Genomic DNA, 16,797 nt, shown 5'->3' with positions numbered 1-16,797 from the left:
GCCAGCGTCTCAGGGCTGGGGCACGCCGCCTGGGCGGCATCAAGCCACGAGTATTTCACTTCCATATACGGCTCGGGAGCAATTTTGCTTTTATTAATGGGGTATAAGTTGGGCCTCCCAAGAAGCTATAAAGTAGGCGAAAAAACCCTTGTAGACTTTTGGCTCTTTCCTTCATCTCCATTTTATGGTATGAAAAAGATCCTTTCTCGTCATACAGTATCCCAAGATATTTATAACATTGAACTTTTTCTAGCTCTCGCTTTTTGTGTGACCATTTGTATTGACTGCCCTTCCGATTCTTGGTACTGACTTCCATTACTTTTGTTTTTGTTTCGTTTATTGTCATTTTGTTCTCAATTTTGTTTATTAATTGCTGCAGTCCTACCCTTGTTTGGCTTAGCAGGACGACGTCATCAGCGTATAATAAGTTCATTGCAAGGGTAAAGTCTGATAAAAATAGATTAAATACATATGCAGCTAAAACACACCCTTGCTTTAGGCCTTGAGTTTTTTTAATTTTCCTCGAAAGCTTTGAACCATTCCCTAGCCGGACTCTTGTCCAGGTATCAGTATATAACAATTGTATTTCATTTAAAAGGCTGGAGCTAATGCCATAACGATCCAGTTTCCTCCATAAAATCTGCCTATTTACGCAGTCAAAGGCACCTTTAAAATCAACGAAACATAAATATAATGGCTGTTTTCTTGTTTTATATTTTTCCATTAAAATTCCCAGTGTTAACACGTTTGTTGTTGTACCTTGACTGTGTACAAAACCTGATTGGATTGGTGGAATTAAATGGTTTTCATTAGCCCAATCAATTAACTCCTTAAGTAGAACCAATGCAACTAATTTAGCTTTGATATCTTGGAGCGTAATTAATCTGTAATTGGATGGGAGGGACCAGTCCCTACTTTTTTATATAGGAGAAATTATAGATCCGTTCCATGCCTCGGGGACTGTTCTTTATTGGAGAGCATGATTAAATACTAGTGTTCGATAGCTCAACCAATATGATGCTTTCTCCTTATACAACACAGCGGGAATCCCATGTGGGCCGGGGGCACCATTGGATCTCCGATTCTTTATTAATTTACATACTTGGTTTTCTGTTACCTCTGTTCAGTTATTATTCTTTTCTCCTCCTATTCTATTTATAGCCCAATCAGTAGAATTCACAGCCAAGTTAGGAGTAGGATTCAAATGCATATCTATAAACGATACCCATTCAGACACACTACTGAGTTGCTGTAGTCGCCAGATTACCACTGTGTAGGCCAGCAGAGAGCAGCAGAGAGCAGCAGAGTTCCAGAGCTGCCGCAGCAGTGAGGTGTGTGCAGCAGCAGGAGCCACGAGCGGTTTGAGCTGTTCTGGAAAAAGCCGGGCATCTCAAGCTTTAATTTCCAGGGGGCCAGGGGGCCTTGAAGTCCTGAATGGCGTCCCCTGAGCAGTGTGCAGCAGTCGAGCAGTCGAGCTGAAATTACCTCCAGCCAAAGACCTCCTGATTCACCAGAACTGCTGAGCAGCCGTATCACTGGACTCCCACGTGGCACACTTGGTGTAGTTCCCTGTGGCTCCTCCACGGTTGTGCGGCGGCCAGTTTACAGCGTCTCCACCTCTCCCGCTTCTGAGGCTGGGGGGCACGGCAGGCTGCCTCGGGTCACAGCGGGAGCCACCCAGCCCCCCTGCATATCTGCATCTTTTGTCTGTGGCCGATTGTACTCCCGAATCGGCATCTTTTTCTGTGCCACCACTGTGCTGCTGCGGTTTATTGACGTGATACTAAGCTGCTGCTTTGCCCGCAAGGAACCGGAGGACTGCCGGGGGCCAGGGGCGCATTCAGCTAATCGAGTGATGGCAGGCAATTGAACTCTAAAAGGGGGACATCGCTGACATCGCTGGCATTGTTTGGTGAGTGAGCGACCACTGGCGGATTGTGTGTGGCAGCTCCGCGGCTCTTTGCTGCTGTGGCTGACTCCGTTCCGCTGGGTTTGCCACTCTGGTCCGGACTTTGCACTGACAGATGCGAGGTACCCATACAGTGCAACAGTAAGAGAGCTGGATTTAACGAGTAAGACCAACAGGTTATACTTCCAGCCCAGTGAAACTTTGCAAAAGAAAGATTTAAAAACACAGAGTATTACACTCTCTGGAATTGCTTTTTATGTATGTGCACATTGGAGATTGACGGACTGACGGCTTGACTGCATTTTCTGCCGCCATTATCCAACAACGTGAAATTGAGCTGTTTATTGTCCGTAAATAACCGGAGGACGGCCGGGAATCAAAAGGCATTCAGCGAAGTACGTTTGGGACAGGCAATTGTATCCTAAGGGGGATATCGCCGGCATTGTTGGGTGAGTGTTTGATCGCTGGTGGAGTGGGCGTGGCTACGCCGCGGTTCTCTGCATTTGGAGCCGGGTTTGCTTTTTGAGCATGCCACTCTTTTCCTAACCTTGTGGAGACCAGCGCAAGTAACCCTGCTATTCTAACACGAAGGGACTTGGAGGAAGGCAGGAAGACTAGCAGGTCTTGCTACCAGCACCGCAATATTAGTGCATAACTTTTTGAGCCAGCAATCAAGGGAGGAAGTGGTTCATTCCGGCTCCCACACCCGCACATTCAACCAAGTTGGCAGCAAGTAGTAACACAAGCTCCAGACATTGAAAGGCCTGCTCACGGACACTGAAAGGGGCAGGTCTCTATTTCATTTATCGAGCCACAAGGAATACCCGTCATTACGCACCCAGCTAGACCCCAGAGCAGGACAAAAAAGAACGCAAAGTGCTGTTTTTTGGGGAAATGAGATCAGGGAAAACGCGCCAACCAGTGGAAAATAAAAAAGCGAAGAAAAAATCAAGGAAGCAAATTGTGGATGTAACACCGCAATCGGAAATAGGGATCCGGCAAAACTCAAGGGACAGGTTGGTTTCAGCACCAACTCCAGACCAAATATTTCCCTGCAGACGGAAAACCGGGCTTTTAAAATTCTTTTACTTAAAGGATCCAATGGCAGAGATGTATGCACCAACAGCTGAGGCCTGCAAGCTCCCAAGCCCTATTGCGCCTCAGAATGCCAATTCCCCACGGGCCAAAAGTCCGCAGAACCGGACAAATGACCCTACTGGGTCTTTGTCGCCTACAGCGTGTGTGGCTCAACCAGCTAAGGGTAAACAGGAACTAGTAACTGCCCAAGTGCATCACTCCACCACCTCGATAGTGATAAATGAGAACATGGGAGGCGGAGTTAACAAGGCCTCCATTGATGGCTCCCCTCCAAAGGACATTCGTCTGATTCAGAGCAAATGTTCCACAATCACGGAGTTGGTTGAAGCTAGTGACCATACAAAGGCACTCAAAGGCTGCCAGGAGAGAATCACTGGTGATGGAATCTTTTTCAACTCATCTGGTCAAGAAGGGGATCCATGGTTAAAACCCTTGTTTTTATCAAACAATTCCCAACTCGAGGAACTTACTGAGAGAATAACAAAGTATATTGACTCTCAAGGGAGAGCCCCACGATTAGAACAGGGGTTCGAGGATTGCCATACAAGCCTAGGCATGATGGTGTCAACCCCCCGTTGCTATGTAGGGAAAAATGACCATGGACAACTCTCTGTTGATAACCGCATCATCACGTCACCAAACCAATTCCACAACAACCAGGTTGCTCCAATCTCAATTTCATCGGGATGCACTTCGAATGCAGAACCTAAGGACCCAAGCAAGTTCGAAAAAGACCAGGCATCCACACCATGGTTTCAAGCCTTGTTGAGCACTCTAGACCAAGCCATAAGGGTGCTAAATTATCAATCAAATAAAATGGAGGTTCAGATTGACCTTATTTCATTAGTGGCGGGTCACATTTCGGGGATAAACGCAAAACTGGATTCCCTGTCCTCGCTGCTAACAAATGGGGGGAAATCAGAGGCTACCACCAGCTTATGTAAACAACAATGCAGTTGTGGAACAATACTTGGAAAATTAGCAAGCCTGCCAGCCATCCTGATGGATATCCTAGGAGAGGTAAAACAATCCCGCAGCAATACCCAAGAGAAAGAAAATAATCCTAACCAGGACAATTCATTAACGGTCATGAGTAAGCATGTAAAAGGCGCCATAAAAACAACAGATCAAGACCGATCATCAAAGAAAGCGGGTTCAGGGAACACAGTCTTAGTCATTGAAGACACCATGCCCTCCCAAAAATCCTTTATTGAGGACAAGCCCACAAAGAGGCAAAGGAAAAAAGCAAGAAAGGCCAGGCTTAAGTATAAAAGGCAACCGAACACAGACCTGGGTAACCTCTTTCCCATATTCAAAACTAAAAGCCTCCAGGTTAACAAATCAAATTCTCCAATTGACTTATTGGAGGCAGAGAAGAGTCATACCAATTCAGTTGACAAATCAATCACATTAAATTCACCAAGGAATGGTGGCACCATCCAAGGACTTAAAAATCTTCCCATCCAGTCAATAGGAAAGACGGGCTCAGCGCCAAACACAGGTCTTAACTCTCACAGAGAAATAAGTTTGGACCAGCAACAGGAAGGGCAGGAGCAGCGGCAAGTAAACACAAAACCTTTACAACCGGCGGGATTTGGTGGTGGCAATCAATTTGATCTTGCACCAGTTCCGACAAATAAAAGTAAGGATAACAAATGTACACCTTAGAGGAGCCCTCATCAGGTCATGACAGTCAGAAAAGTGCAGGCTACAAGTCCAACAGTCGAAAGAAATCCATACGAAGCATCCGGGGAATCAGCAGGTCCAGGTCTCAAAATCGCAATACCCCCCTTGCAAGTTATAGTTCTCGAAAAGGAACGCAAATGCTCGCTTCGACAAAGGACGGCACATACGGATATAATAAAGCCAATAAATGCAGGACCGATACACAAAACAATAAACTCAGCGGATGGAGCACCTGAAGCACATGGACAACAAACGACCAACAAGATGGGCACGAACATTCAAGCTAATAACCAGTCATTTTTCAACATGGATCAAAGAGCAAAGGAGCTCTCCCAACGGTTAGATCAGTTTGAGTTCAAATTAACCTTCATCCCGGAATATCCAACTGAGGGGCCACAGGATATCCTCAATCGAGGCAACCTGTTAAAATTATTCAAAGAAACATCTTCTCTAAAAGAGATAAATTCACAGGACCTGCATGCTGTTGAATTTCAACTAAACAAAAAGAACTCGGACATTGAGGAAACCGTTACTACCTGGGCCTCAAAAGACTTAACGGAAAAGATATACTCGGCAAGATCTCAGTTTGAACTATGGGGCATTTCTATCATAAATCACTCGCGCCCAAGGTATCCCTATCCCTTGCAAAACAGTACCTGCATTCAAAAAAAGGGAAAGGAAAATACAGGACGCCCAATCACCTGTCTGCGAGGTGCCCGGGCCACCTCGCCAGTATTTTCTAGGTCACCCTCGTCAGACATTCCGCAAGCACCCGGTCATTACATCTCTGACAAAACGGACTGGTCTTGGATACCCATGGTCCTGAGTGACAAATCTTCCTAACCCTGACTCAAACCCGGGAATGTATAATTAGAGGCCCCCTCAGAACGCAAAAAAGCAGAGAAGCGTTTCAGTCTGCTCATGGAACGTGCACGGCTTCCAAGAAATGGCGCAGGATCATGTAACACTGGGTTTTTTTCAACAACAAGACATAATTTTAATCCAGGAGTCATGGAAACTAACACCAACTTCAATCCCTGGTTTTAAAGAACTCCATATTTTTGCGGAACGCCTCTCAGCTTTTGGGCATCCTCGTGGTGGTTTATCGACTTACATAGCCCAAAGATATAATTGGTTATCAGAAGAGCTGGATGTGGGTTTAAACTGGGTTCAAGTGACTAGAATTTCAGATTCTTTACCATCCGGGACTCAATTGTGGCAACTCATAATATTTAATGTCTATATCCACCCAGACAGAAAGTCACAAAAGGAGAAACATGCAAGTTTACTGGCCGTAATTAAAGCAATGCAAAGATCCTATTCACATTGTCCGCTGTAAAATACGGAGATGGCGAAGAGGTCAGTAACCAGCCGTGGAAAAATTCTAGCGGCCAGTCTAAAAGATCTGAGCCTGCCCACACCCACTCCCTTTTGGTTTATGTTACTGACTATATCTGCCTATCAGGTTAGATACCACATTTACCCTTTTGTTTGATGCTTCTGATCGAAATTACATTCCACTCATTTCAAATAAATAATAAAACATGCATTGTCATTTAGGAGGTGAAACGGCCCGGCCGATCTGCAACACGAATAGCAACATAAGCTTGGAGCGAATATGGCAGGGGCAACTGTCCAGGAGGGTCATTGTATACATGGGCAGATGGTCAGGCACATCATTCAGTCGCTGTGTTTTTTCCTATAGTCTTGATTCCGTTCCTCATTTACTGAGTCCTATATTTGTGTCTGCTTGGGGTTGCATAGTGTAACACTTTGTTTTGTCGTTAAGCTTTGTGTGGTACTACGAAGGGTGGTGAGTCTTAAACTAAAGTTCTATGTTGTGGTAGCGTGTGGAACATTGTGAGATGGTACTTTAGGCAGAGAGGTCATACGTGGGATGGTGCGTTGGGGCATGGTGTTGTTTGTTGCGCTACAGTGTAATATAATTTGTTGCCTTATCACACCATAGTGCACTAGATGCACCACAACATATGTTCTTGTGTGTAGTTTGACACAGCAGGGTGTGGAATGCTGTCTGGAGCAGTAAATAAACTGTTGTATGTAAAAGATGGAATAGTTATATATACTGTACCAGGCATACTGGTATCTTGTCTATAAAAAGATCCTTATAAAGCCAGATATGGCCATGAAAGAAAAAACAAGACATAAGAAAAGCAAGCAAGTAATACAAATAAATATGAAAAATCATACAAAAGCCATAAAGTACAATTTGCAGTTAAAGGAAAATGCTACTTACCAGTATGCATCTGTTCTTGGCATGTAGAGCTGCAGAGTTGTACACTATGCATAGATCGCCATCGCCATCTGGTGTTGGACTCGGATGTTTGCATGTTGTTTTTGTCTTCGAAGAAGTCTTGTAGTCATGAGGTTGGTGACTCCTCCTACGGTCGAAAGTGTGCATGGGCTTCGGCTCCATCGTAAGATTGTTTTGCCAGTAGGGTTAGATGGAGAAGTGAGAAATAGAAAGGTGTAAATGCATGATGTATCTAATTCAGATAATACTGGATCAGATAAAGGTAGGAGGAGGGTGGGCGTGTACAAGTCTGCAGCTCTACATGCCAAGAACAGATGTATACAGGTAATATTCGAGGCATATGAGCTGCAGATTGCACACTAGGCATAGACTATATAGCAGTATCCTGCTTACCGGTGGCTACCTGTATCTGTTGCAGTAGTTTGAAAAAGTGTTTTAATACAGCCTGGCCCACACTAGCTTGTTGTTTTGCATGCACATCTACAAAATATTGTTTTGTGAAGGTGTGTGGCGTGGCCCAAGTTGCTGCTTTGCATATGTCATCTAGGGGAATGTTCTGTAAGAATGCCATAGATGCATGTAGAATGAGCTCTAGGGGGAATGGTTAACGTGCGTTTGGCTTTAAGGTAGCATATTTGTATGCATTTTACAATCCACCTTGCAATTCCTGTCTTGGCTATAGGATTGCCTTTTTGAGGTGGGGAGAAAGCTACGAAAAGCTGTTTGGTTTTCCTAAAGGGTTGTGTTCTTTCGATGTAGTAAAGTAATGCTCTTTTAACAAGTCTTTACTTGGGACTTCCAACGGGGTTGCAAAAAAGACTCCAATTTGTTCAGAATAAAGCTGCCAGGCTTATTCTTGGAAACCTGGTTTGAAACAACTGCACTGGTTGCCTGTGGCACAGCGAATCGCGTTCAAAACTGGGTGTATTATTTTTAAAACTTTACAGGATACAGGCCCGAAGTTTATAAAAAACCTTGTTTCCAGATACAACCCTTCACTAAATCTTCGTTCTGCTCATAAAGCTTTACTGGCTGTTCCGTCCTTTAAAAAAAAAAACGCCTTGGCGGCTGCTGCTTTGACCATCTTGTAGCCACCTTCTGGAATTCGCTCCCGTTTTCCTTAAAAATGAGCGCAGATCTTCTTAGTTTCAGACACTCTCTCAAAACTAGGCTGTTCAATCAGGCTTACTGCTGAGTTTTACTTTGTGTTGTGTTCCCTTCGATAGCGCCATGAAGCCCTTGGGCGTATGAGCGCTTAATAAATAAATATTAACATGACATAACATAACATCAAGGGTGTGTAGAGTTCTCTCTGCCACTGAGTCTGGTTGGGGGAAGAATACTGGTAGTTCAACAGACTGGTTTGGATGAAGGGCAGATACTACTTTGGGTAAACAATTTGAGTTTGTTCTAAGAACTACTTTGTTATGACAAGATTTGTAAAAATTTTCTTGTATGGTTAATACCTGAAATTCACTCCCTCTTCTGAGAGAAGTGATGGCAACTAAAAAAGCTACTTTCCAAGTAAGGTACTGTAGTTCACATTTGTGTAAAGGTTCAAATGGAGGACCCATTAGTCTGGATGTGAAGCTTGGGCATGTAGCTTTTTAGTGTGTGGCGAACAGATCTATGTCTGGCTGTCCCCACAAGTGAAAGAATGGAAGAAGAATTTGAGGATGAAGTTCCCATTTGTGGATCTGTTGTGTTTGGCGACTGAGCAGATCCACTATTTGATTGTGTACTCCTGATAGATATTCTGCTAGGAGGTATATTTTCCGTGGAATGGCCCACCTCCAGATGCTCTGTGCTAGACGGGGTAACTGGAGAGAGTGTCCCCCCCCTGTTTTTGTATGTAATACATTGCTGTCATGTTGTCTGTACGACTTAGGACAGCTTTGCCTAGGAGTTGTGGTTGAAATGACTCCAGCGCTAGAGAGATTGCCAACAATTCCAGGTAGTTCATGTGGAATTGCTTTTGTTGAGAGGTCCATAAACCTTGAATGGTATGGTTTTGGAGATGTGCTCCCCAGCCGGTGAGCGATGCATCTGTTGTTAGCACTATCTGTGGAACTGGCTCGAGGAACGACCGTCCTTTGGAAAGATTTTTTGTGATCCACCACTGCAGAGAGCGATGGGTGCGGTCGTCCACCAACACCAGATCTGTTAGTTGACCTTGAGCTTGGTTCCACCGACGTGCTAGACATTCTTGTAAAGGGCGCCTTAGCAATCTTGCATGAGGGAAGAGAAAAATGCAAGATGCCATCATACCTATTTGCTGCATGAACACTCTTGCTGATAGTGAGTGCTGTGGCTGAAATCTTTGAACTAGGTTTTATAAAGCATTTATCCTGATGGGATTGGGATATGCTAGGGCTGTGGAAGTATTCACTGTTGCCCCTAGATATTATTGCATTGTAGACGGTTGGAGATGGGATTTGTCTAGATTCACTGTGGATCCCTGACTGTGAAGCAACTGTGTTGTCCGGAGTGTGTGTTGGACACAGCTGCTGTGGGAGTTTGCTTTTATGAAGCAATCGTCTAGATAGGGGAAGACATGAATTTGTTGTCTTCTGAGATGGGCTGCAACTACCACGAGGCATTTGGTGAAAACCCTGGGTGCTGTGGTGACTCCGAATGGGAGCACCTTGAACTGGTAGTGTTGACCATCTACCACAAATCTGAGATACTTCCTTTGAGCGAGATGTATTGGAATGTGGAAGTAGGCATCTTTTAGATCTATAGTGGAGAGAACGTTGCCTTGCTGTAGTAGTGGAAGCACTTATTGTAAAGTGACCACGTGGAAGTGGTCTGATTGAATGTAAAAGTTGAGCGGTCTGAGGTTCAGTATTGGTCTTAGAGAGCCGTCCTTTTTTGGGATTAGGAAAAAAGGGAGTAGACTCCTGTCCCCTGATGAATTATTGAAACTGTCTCTATTGCATCTTTTTGCAACATTGCTAAGACTTCCTGTTTGAGGAGCATTAAGTGTTCTAATGACATTGGACACGGTCTTGGAGGAATGTTGGGGGAACTAGAAGTGAGTTCCAGGCAATAACCATACTGGATAATTTGTCTTACCCACCTGTCTGTTGTGATGGAATTCCACACAGGTAGGAACTGTGAGATGCGTCCCCCGACAGGAGTGGGCTGATCGGGGGAAGCACAGGGAAGTCACTCTTTACTGTTAGGGGAGATGCGGGTGTTATTACCTCTGCCTCTACCCTTATTGTTGTTATCTCTGTAACCTCCTCTATTGTATCCCCTAGAAAAGGAGCCCTGGTTGGGACATTTATAGGATGATGTGGGTGTTCTGATTTGGAACCGGCTCTATAAAATGAGCGACGAAAGGAGCCTCTGGCAGATGGTGACTGTAAGGCTCCCATTGACTTTGCTGTTTGTGTCTTTTTTTTTTTCTAGAGATGCATCAACTGCAGGTCCAAAGAGGTGCTGTTGATCAAATGGTTGATTTAGGATCGTATTTTGCACCTCTTGCTTAAATCCAGACACCCTGAGCCAGGCGTGTCTATGTAGCAGAACACTAGTATTTATTGCACGTAACGCGGTGTCAGCTGTGTCAAGCGCACATTTGATTGAGGTATTGGTTATAAGTTTGCCTTCTTGTATAAGGTCATTGGCTTTGTCTTATATTCTTGGGGCAGATGTTGAATGAGCTTTTCCAGCTCATCATAGTGAGCACTATCGTATCTTGCTAGAAGGGCTTGTGTGTTTGCTATTTTCCAAGAATTAGCAGCTTGAGACGCCGGACGTTTACCTGACGCGTCTAATAACTTGGATTCTTTGTCAGGAGGTGGTGTGTCACCTGACCCTTGGGAGTTTGCACGTTTGCGTGCATTGGCAACTACTAGTGAATCTAAGGGAAGTGGGACCTTAATGTACATAGGGTCACTGGGAGCTGCCTTGTATTTTTTATCTACTCTGGGGTTAAGACCCCTAGCTCTAACTGGGTCTTCGAACACCTCAGGAGCATGCCTAAGGAGGCCTTGTAACATGGGTACGACATGAGTAGATTTTTGTGGTTGTTCAAAAGTCTCCAATAAAAAAGATCTTCTTCTACGGGGTCTAAATGAAGCTTGAGCATGTGATATGTAGCAGCTCTGTTGATTAGTTGGGCAAACCCCACATTGACATCCGGTGGGGATGGTTTTGAGGGGTAGATGTCCGGATCATTTGTTAGATCGGGATCAGTACTATAATCATGCCATGGGTCTGGTTCGTGTGGTGAATCATCAGGATCTAATGGCATTATGTTTTCATCTACTTGCCCATGCCCTTGTGAATTGTCACTATCCTCTGACTCTGGAGAGTATGGTGGCGAAATAATTAAATTAGGGTTAACAGGTGGTGGCGGTGAAGTGTTAGTCGCTATATGAATCTTCTTTGGAGGAACTGGAATTTGTGGTAAATTATCTGGTTTCCTCTTTGTAGGTGGCTTGGTGACTATGTGACCAGTCTTTGGGTGAACAAAGATAGTAGTCTGCTTTGGATCCGGCAAGAAAAGCTCTTTGTTTTTAAAAACAAAAATAATATGCGGGCTTGACAGACACAACTAAGCACACCTGGCCATGCTATCCGACAGCTCCGCCGCATACTCAAACCCTTGAGGGCCTGCTAACCTATGGAGCGTGTAGACACCTAATTATGCATCTTTACAGAACAATGCGATCAGATACAGTAAGCACTACATACTTACCCAAGACGCCTGGAATTTAGACTTTTACCTTCCAATGGAAGATCAAGACTGGCAGCAGGCCTGTGAACTAATACGCATGGTTTCTAGTAATGCCCATTTTCGACTAATACATTATAATTTTCTGCAAAGAACCTACTTAACGCCACAACACCTTCATCGAATGGTCGGGTCTTGCCCAGATATATGCTTGCGCTGCAACACTGTGGGGGCCGATTTCTTACATTAACCATGGTCCTGCGATGAAATACACTCCTTCTGGCAACTAGCTGTCGAAGAAATGGTGCATGCCACACAACTAAGCATTGAGCTGACACCCAAATGCTGTTTATTAGGCCTCTTTAGATGCCAGAAGGGCACAAGATAACCTATACATTTGGTCAGTTGCCTATGGTACTGGCATGACGTAGAATTGCAATCACATGGCTGCTACAGCATGCCCCAACGATTGCGCTCTGGCATAGAGATGGGCCTCTTCTTCTACGGCGGACGCTTCTATCTCGTCTTGGTCAGATTCTTCCCCGAAGATATCCAAAGTGTGTTGAATGCTTTGACGCAGCCTCTCTCGTCGTCGAGCCTAATGATCGGGTAGAGTCCTCTTGGACAAGTGTCGCAGTCTTCCTCCTTGTGCGCTGGAGAGAGGCACAGGTTACAAACTTAATGTAGGTTGGTGCGAGGGTACTTGGCGTGGCACCCAGGACAGAAATGGAATATATAATAAAACATACAAATAAAGTAAAAAAGTGTGTGCAGATAACACTTGGAACTACAAAGTGTTCAGGTGAGAAAGCTATTTAGTTAGTTTTTTAAAACAATGTTAGAAAAATGAGTTCATCTTAAACAATTGTTTTTCAATATTTTTAGGGAAATCTGTTCCATTTGCAGATGGCTGGCCCTAAGCAGCAAGGCCCGATGGTTGCCCTCGAGGTTTTCTATTGAAAATGGGGAGTTTGTCGATCTATTTGAAACGCGGAGAACAGGTAAACGGGTAGTGAAACATTACTGTTGAGGGTAGAGTGGGCTGCGCACTGAGGGGAACCCGAAGAGCGGTTTCGGAGTGCAGTAATACATATCCAAACCCGTTTGGGGTAAAAAACAATCTAACAATGGAGTCGATGTCCATGCCCACTATCACCGAAAGGAGGAGTCACCTTACCTCGTGACTGGAAAGACTTCTTCAAAGAAAAACAACTTGCAAACATCCGGACCCAACACAAGATGGCAGGAGTATGCAAAGCATGTGCATCTACAGCACACATGCCCCGAACAGAGGATTAATGGCCCCAAATCCCTGCCGTGGTATCTTGTCATGTTGTGGCTGAGTGTGCCATGTGATGTGGTAGGCTATAGTGCTCGGTGTGATTTGGTCATTTTTGACAAGGTGGAGTGCTGAACGGTTTGATTTTGATCTTTGATTTTGGGATCGTGTGAAATAGTGCGGTACCTACCGTATGATGTAAATAAATTACATTGCTAATATACTATAAGGATGTGGGGTGAGTGTTATTAGGGCAGAAGCCTTGCTGATTATATGCAGAATAACAGGTCTGGGAGGTCACTACTGACTAGAGCAGGTTAGCAGCTGCACAGGCCTTGGGCATTGATCCTATTGAGGATAATATGTGACGTGCCACTGGTGACTGGAGCTGGCTAGCAACAACGCTGGCCTCTGGTATTCATTACAAGCAGGGTAACAGTACATGTCAATATTGACTGGATCTGGTTGGCTGTAGAGTTGACCTCTGGTTTAGAATATTTGCAGGATTTAAGGTACAGGGGTCACTACTGACTGGAGTTACTTAGCAGGATAATAGGTCTCAGGGAGCCAATACTGCCTGAAGCTGGTTAGTATGATCACTAGTCCCAAGGTGCTACTAATGACTCAAGTTGGCTAGAATAATAACAGGTCCCAGGGGGCCGGACTAACAGGCGATGGCTAGTAGGCTTACATACAGGTCCAAGGGGCCACTACTGACTGGAGCCGGCTAAAAGAATAACAGACCCAAGGGTGGTGGGGGTGCGAGTAGCACCAGTGACCGGAGTTGGCTATAACCATTGACGACCTTTGGTATTGATTAAATGCAGGATTCCAGGTCACAGGAGGCACTGCTGAATACAGCTGGATAGCAGCAGTGGTGGCCTCTAGGAAGAAGGAATTGAGAAAGCATAACTGGATATACTGGTTTCTTTAATACCGATAATTGGTTACACATGAATGCCACAACGTGCATTGATATATTACATTACCAAATTACAATATTCTTATATTAATTTGATGTGACTGTTCGCCTTAATATGCCTGCAAAGTTACATGATTCCATTAGGGCCCAGAACCATTTTATTTAGTGATGTCCATCTGCACACCTTCCTGCATCTTGTCGTAAATTGAATATTGACAAACAGAAGTGTTATTTCCAGAAACAGTGAATTCTGAAGCTTATCCATGTATCTTTTATCTGCACCTGAAGGACTCCTCACATTCCTCTCGAGAGAAGATCCTGCCTCCTCCTCATTAGTGTTGTTTCAGTAACTGTTTCTATCACGTGTTCATGTTTCATTGACTTGTATAAGGAGGAACGTGTATAAAAATACATTGTGTAGCATTAGCATTATATTCTCCAACTTGCTTAGGGTGGATGCTCTCGTCCATTGCAAAGACAATTGTCACTTGTTAGTTTGCTTGGCCTTTTGCTATTTTTTTTTTCAAAACCGTATTTATTGAGAGTTCATGCAAGCATCAATACAGTCCTCCACAATCAGGAGGATACAGTCAAGAATATGTAGATAGTAGAATGACTAGGAACTCAAATTTTAGGAAACAATCCCCACCCCACCCCCTGCCCCACCAACCCCCTAAAACACCCCCCCAACACCCTTCCCCAACTACCCACCCCTTATCCCACCCTAACCCTGTGCACGTGTTCACAAAATAGCAGCGATAGATGTAAAGCAATGCAGGTGTCGGTCAACAACCTAAGTCACAGGGTCCACATCCGGAGGTAGCACATCATCAATGTCAATCGGGGGGTCCAGAATGAGCCCCCTGTAGTCCGCTCACCGCTTCCAGATTTTATAATGTTTCCGGGGGCACCCCCGGGTTTCAAACACAGGTAATTCCAGCCCCATGAAAAAGTCTAATCCCGCCTTCGAGGCGCTGAGTGGGGGGGCACGTTCACTTTTCCAAGCCTGAGCCAGATCCTGTTTAGCCACCACCAGCCCCAAGAGCAAAAGATGTCGTTTGTAAATGTTGCCCCCAACGTTCTCCAGGACATGGAGGAGGCCCAGTCTAGGAGGGAGGTCCCACCCCAGCACCTCCGATAGGCAGTCCCAGACCCCAGTCCAAAATCTGGTCAGGCCCTCACAAGACCACACCGTATGGAAGAGTGTCCCCCTTTCAGCTCCACACCTCAGGCACTCCGGGGCGGCAATAAGGCCCCCTCTCCACAATCTTTCCCTAGTGTAGTATGCCCTGTGAAGGTATTTAAACTGAAGGCCTTTTGCTATTTTTGCATTAAATGTATGATAGATTTGTTGGTCTCCCGGTGTGTTGTGTTTTATTTTACATAGGACAAGAGATGACGAGGAAAATGGCAGTCCAGTATACACATTCTTCATATAAATCAACTCACAGTATACTGTTCTGGAGGTTCAGCCCACAGACATTATCTCTAACTGAACGCAGGCACCCTAGGAAGCATGTGCTTTTCAAACCAGTTGCCCTCTGATGCGGCGTCCTCGCTATTGGATAAGTCAGTATGTCCTGAATTTTAGGAGGGTTACCGTATGTAGTGCACTCTGTTAGACAGCGCTCACCTGTGGTAGTAAGATGGTAATAGGCACCTTACCACCTATGCACGGTGCAGGGCTTTGAGTTACAGAGCTCCTCACGCAGTGGAGAAGATTAGGTCACAATTACCCATTTTCCCATATTTGGTCCTGATGAAATGCCAACAGATTGCTCCATGACTACACAGGGCATGAAAAACGTTGATCTGAAGTATAGACCCCAGCTTACCAGCAGGTCCATAGGTGAACGATACTTTCACACAGTGATAGGGGCCATTAGTTCCTCAATTTCTCTGCCACTATTTTTAATCTCAACATGGACCAGGAAGATCACATTAACTATATTGTGGCAACTGGTCGATAGTTGATCTTATATTCAGACTTCACAAATCTCACATCTTATGACACAACATCTTCCGTCCTACTATGCTCATCTGGCTTACTTAATAAAAGATCTGAGACAAAGTGCCCTCTTGTGGTGCCCGCCAGGCATTGTAGTGCCGGCCTGGTGAGGAGTATTGCCCAATGATGAAGCATGTCACCGTCAGGTGAGTGAACACAACTTGTCTTAAAAGCACATGCTTCCTAGGGTGTCTGCGTTCAGTTACAGATAATGTCGCTGGGACTGAACCTCCGGAACAGCATACTGTGATTGGACTGATTTATTTAAACAAATGTACATAGCAGATATTGGCCCTTCCTTGTGTCACAAAAATGATCGGATACCTGCCTCGGAGCACACTTCTTACAGAAGAGTATGGGGTTATCATGTTGCTGCTACAAGCTCCTTACCTGTGCGAGTTATCGGGAACGATGCAGGGGCAGACCCAAACCAGCCACATGTGGAGATCAATGACAATTACTGAAGAATTAATGGAGCTTCCAAGCTGGTGACCATTACTTAATTGACCTTGAAAATAAAAGACACGTTTTTAGTATTCTGGTGACTCATGACCAAAAAAAACAAAGGTTATAAATTTAATAGTGTCTCAAATACTTAAAAAATGGAACTGGATGTGCTGAATCTGATGTTGTCCCAGGTCATGCGTGACAGACACCTTCCACCACTATTGCTTATGGGACTTGTAGTTTTGTTTTTCTCATTAAAAGGATGGTCTCTAAAGTCCCAGTGTTCTAAGCAATGTTGGTCAAAATCAGAGGCGTGACGGAGGATGAAGCAGGACATGGCTCTGCTTAGCAGTGAGATGACTGACAGTTCCCCAGCCCTTCCATTCTTTAACCTACAGAGGCTCGTCGGCCATTCATATTTTTTTGCAACAACAAAGAAACGTTTATTGCAGCTTGTGTCACTAAAGAGATAAAACGTCTGGGCGTATT

At 44.8% G+C, this 16,797-nt stretch overlaps 1 protein-coding gene across 1 annotated transcript in view; it reads left to right on the top strand.

Moving 5' to 3' along the window:
- LOC144806331 (uncharacterized) overlaps window positions 1–16,797 on the top strand; it is a 438,966-nt gene that overhangs the window by 336,523 nt on the left and 85,646 nt on the right. The window lies entirely within an intron of this gene.

Source organism: Lissotriton helveticus (genome assembly GCF_964261635.1).
Source record: "Lissotriton helveticus chromosome 1_1 unlocalized genomic scaffold, aLisHel1.1 SUPER_1_unloc_63, whole genome shotgun sequence".
Classification (NCBI taxonomy): domain Eukaryota; kingdom Metazoa; phylum Chordata; class Amphibia; order Caudata; family Salamandridae; genus Lissotriton; species Lissotriton helveticus.
This window is presented reverse-complemented; position numbering and strand designations above follow the sequence as displayed.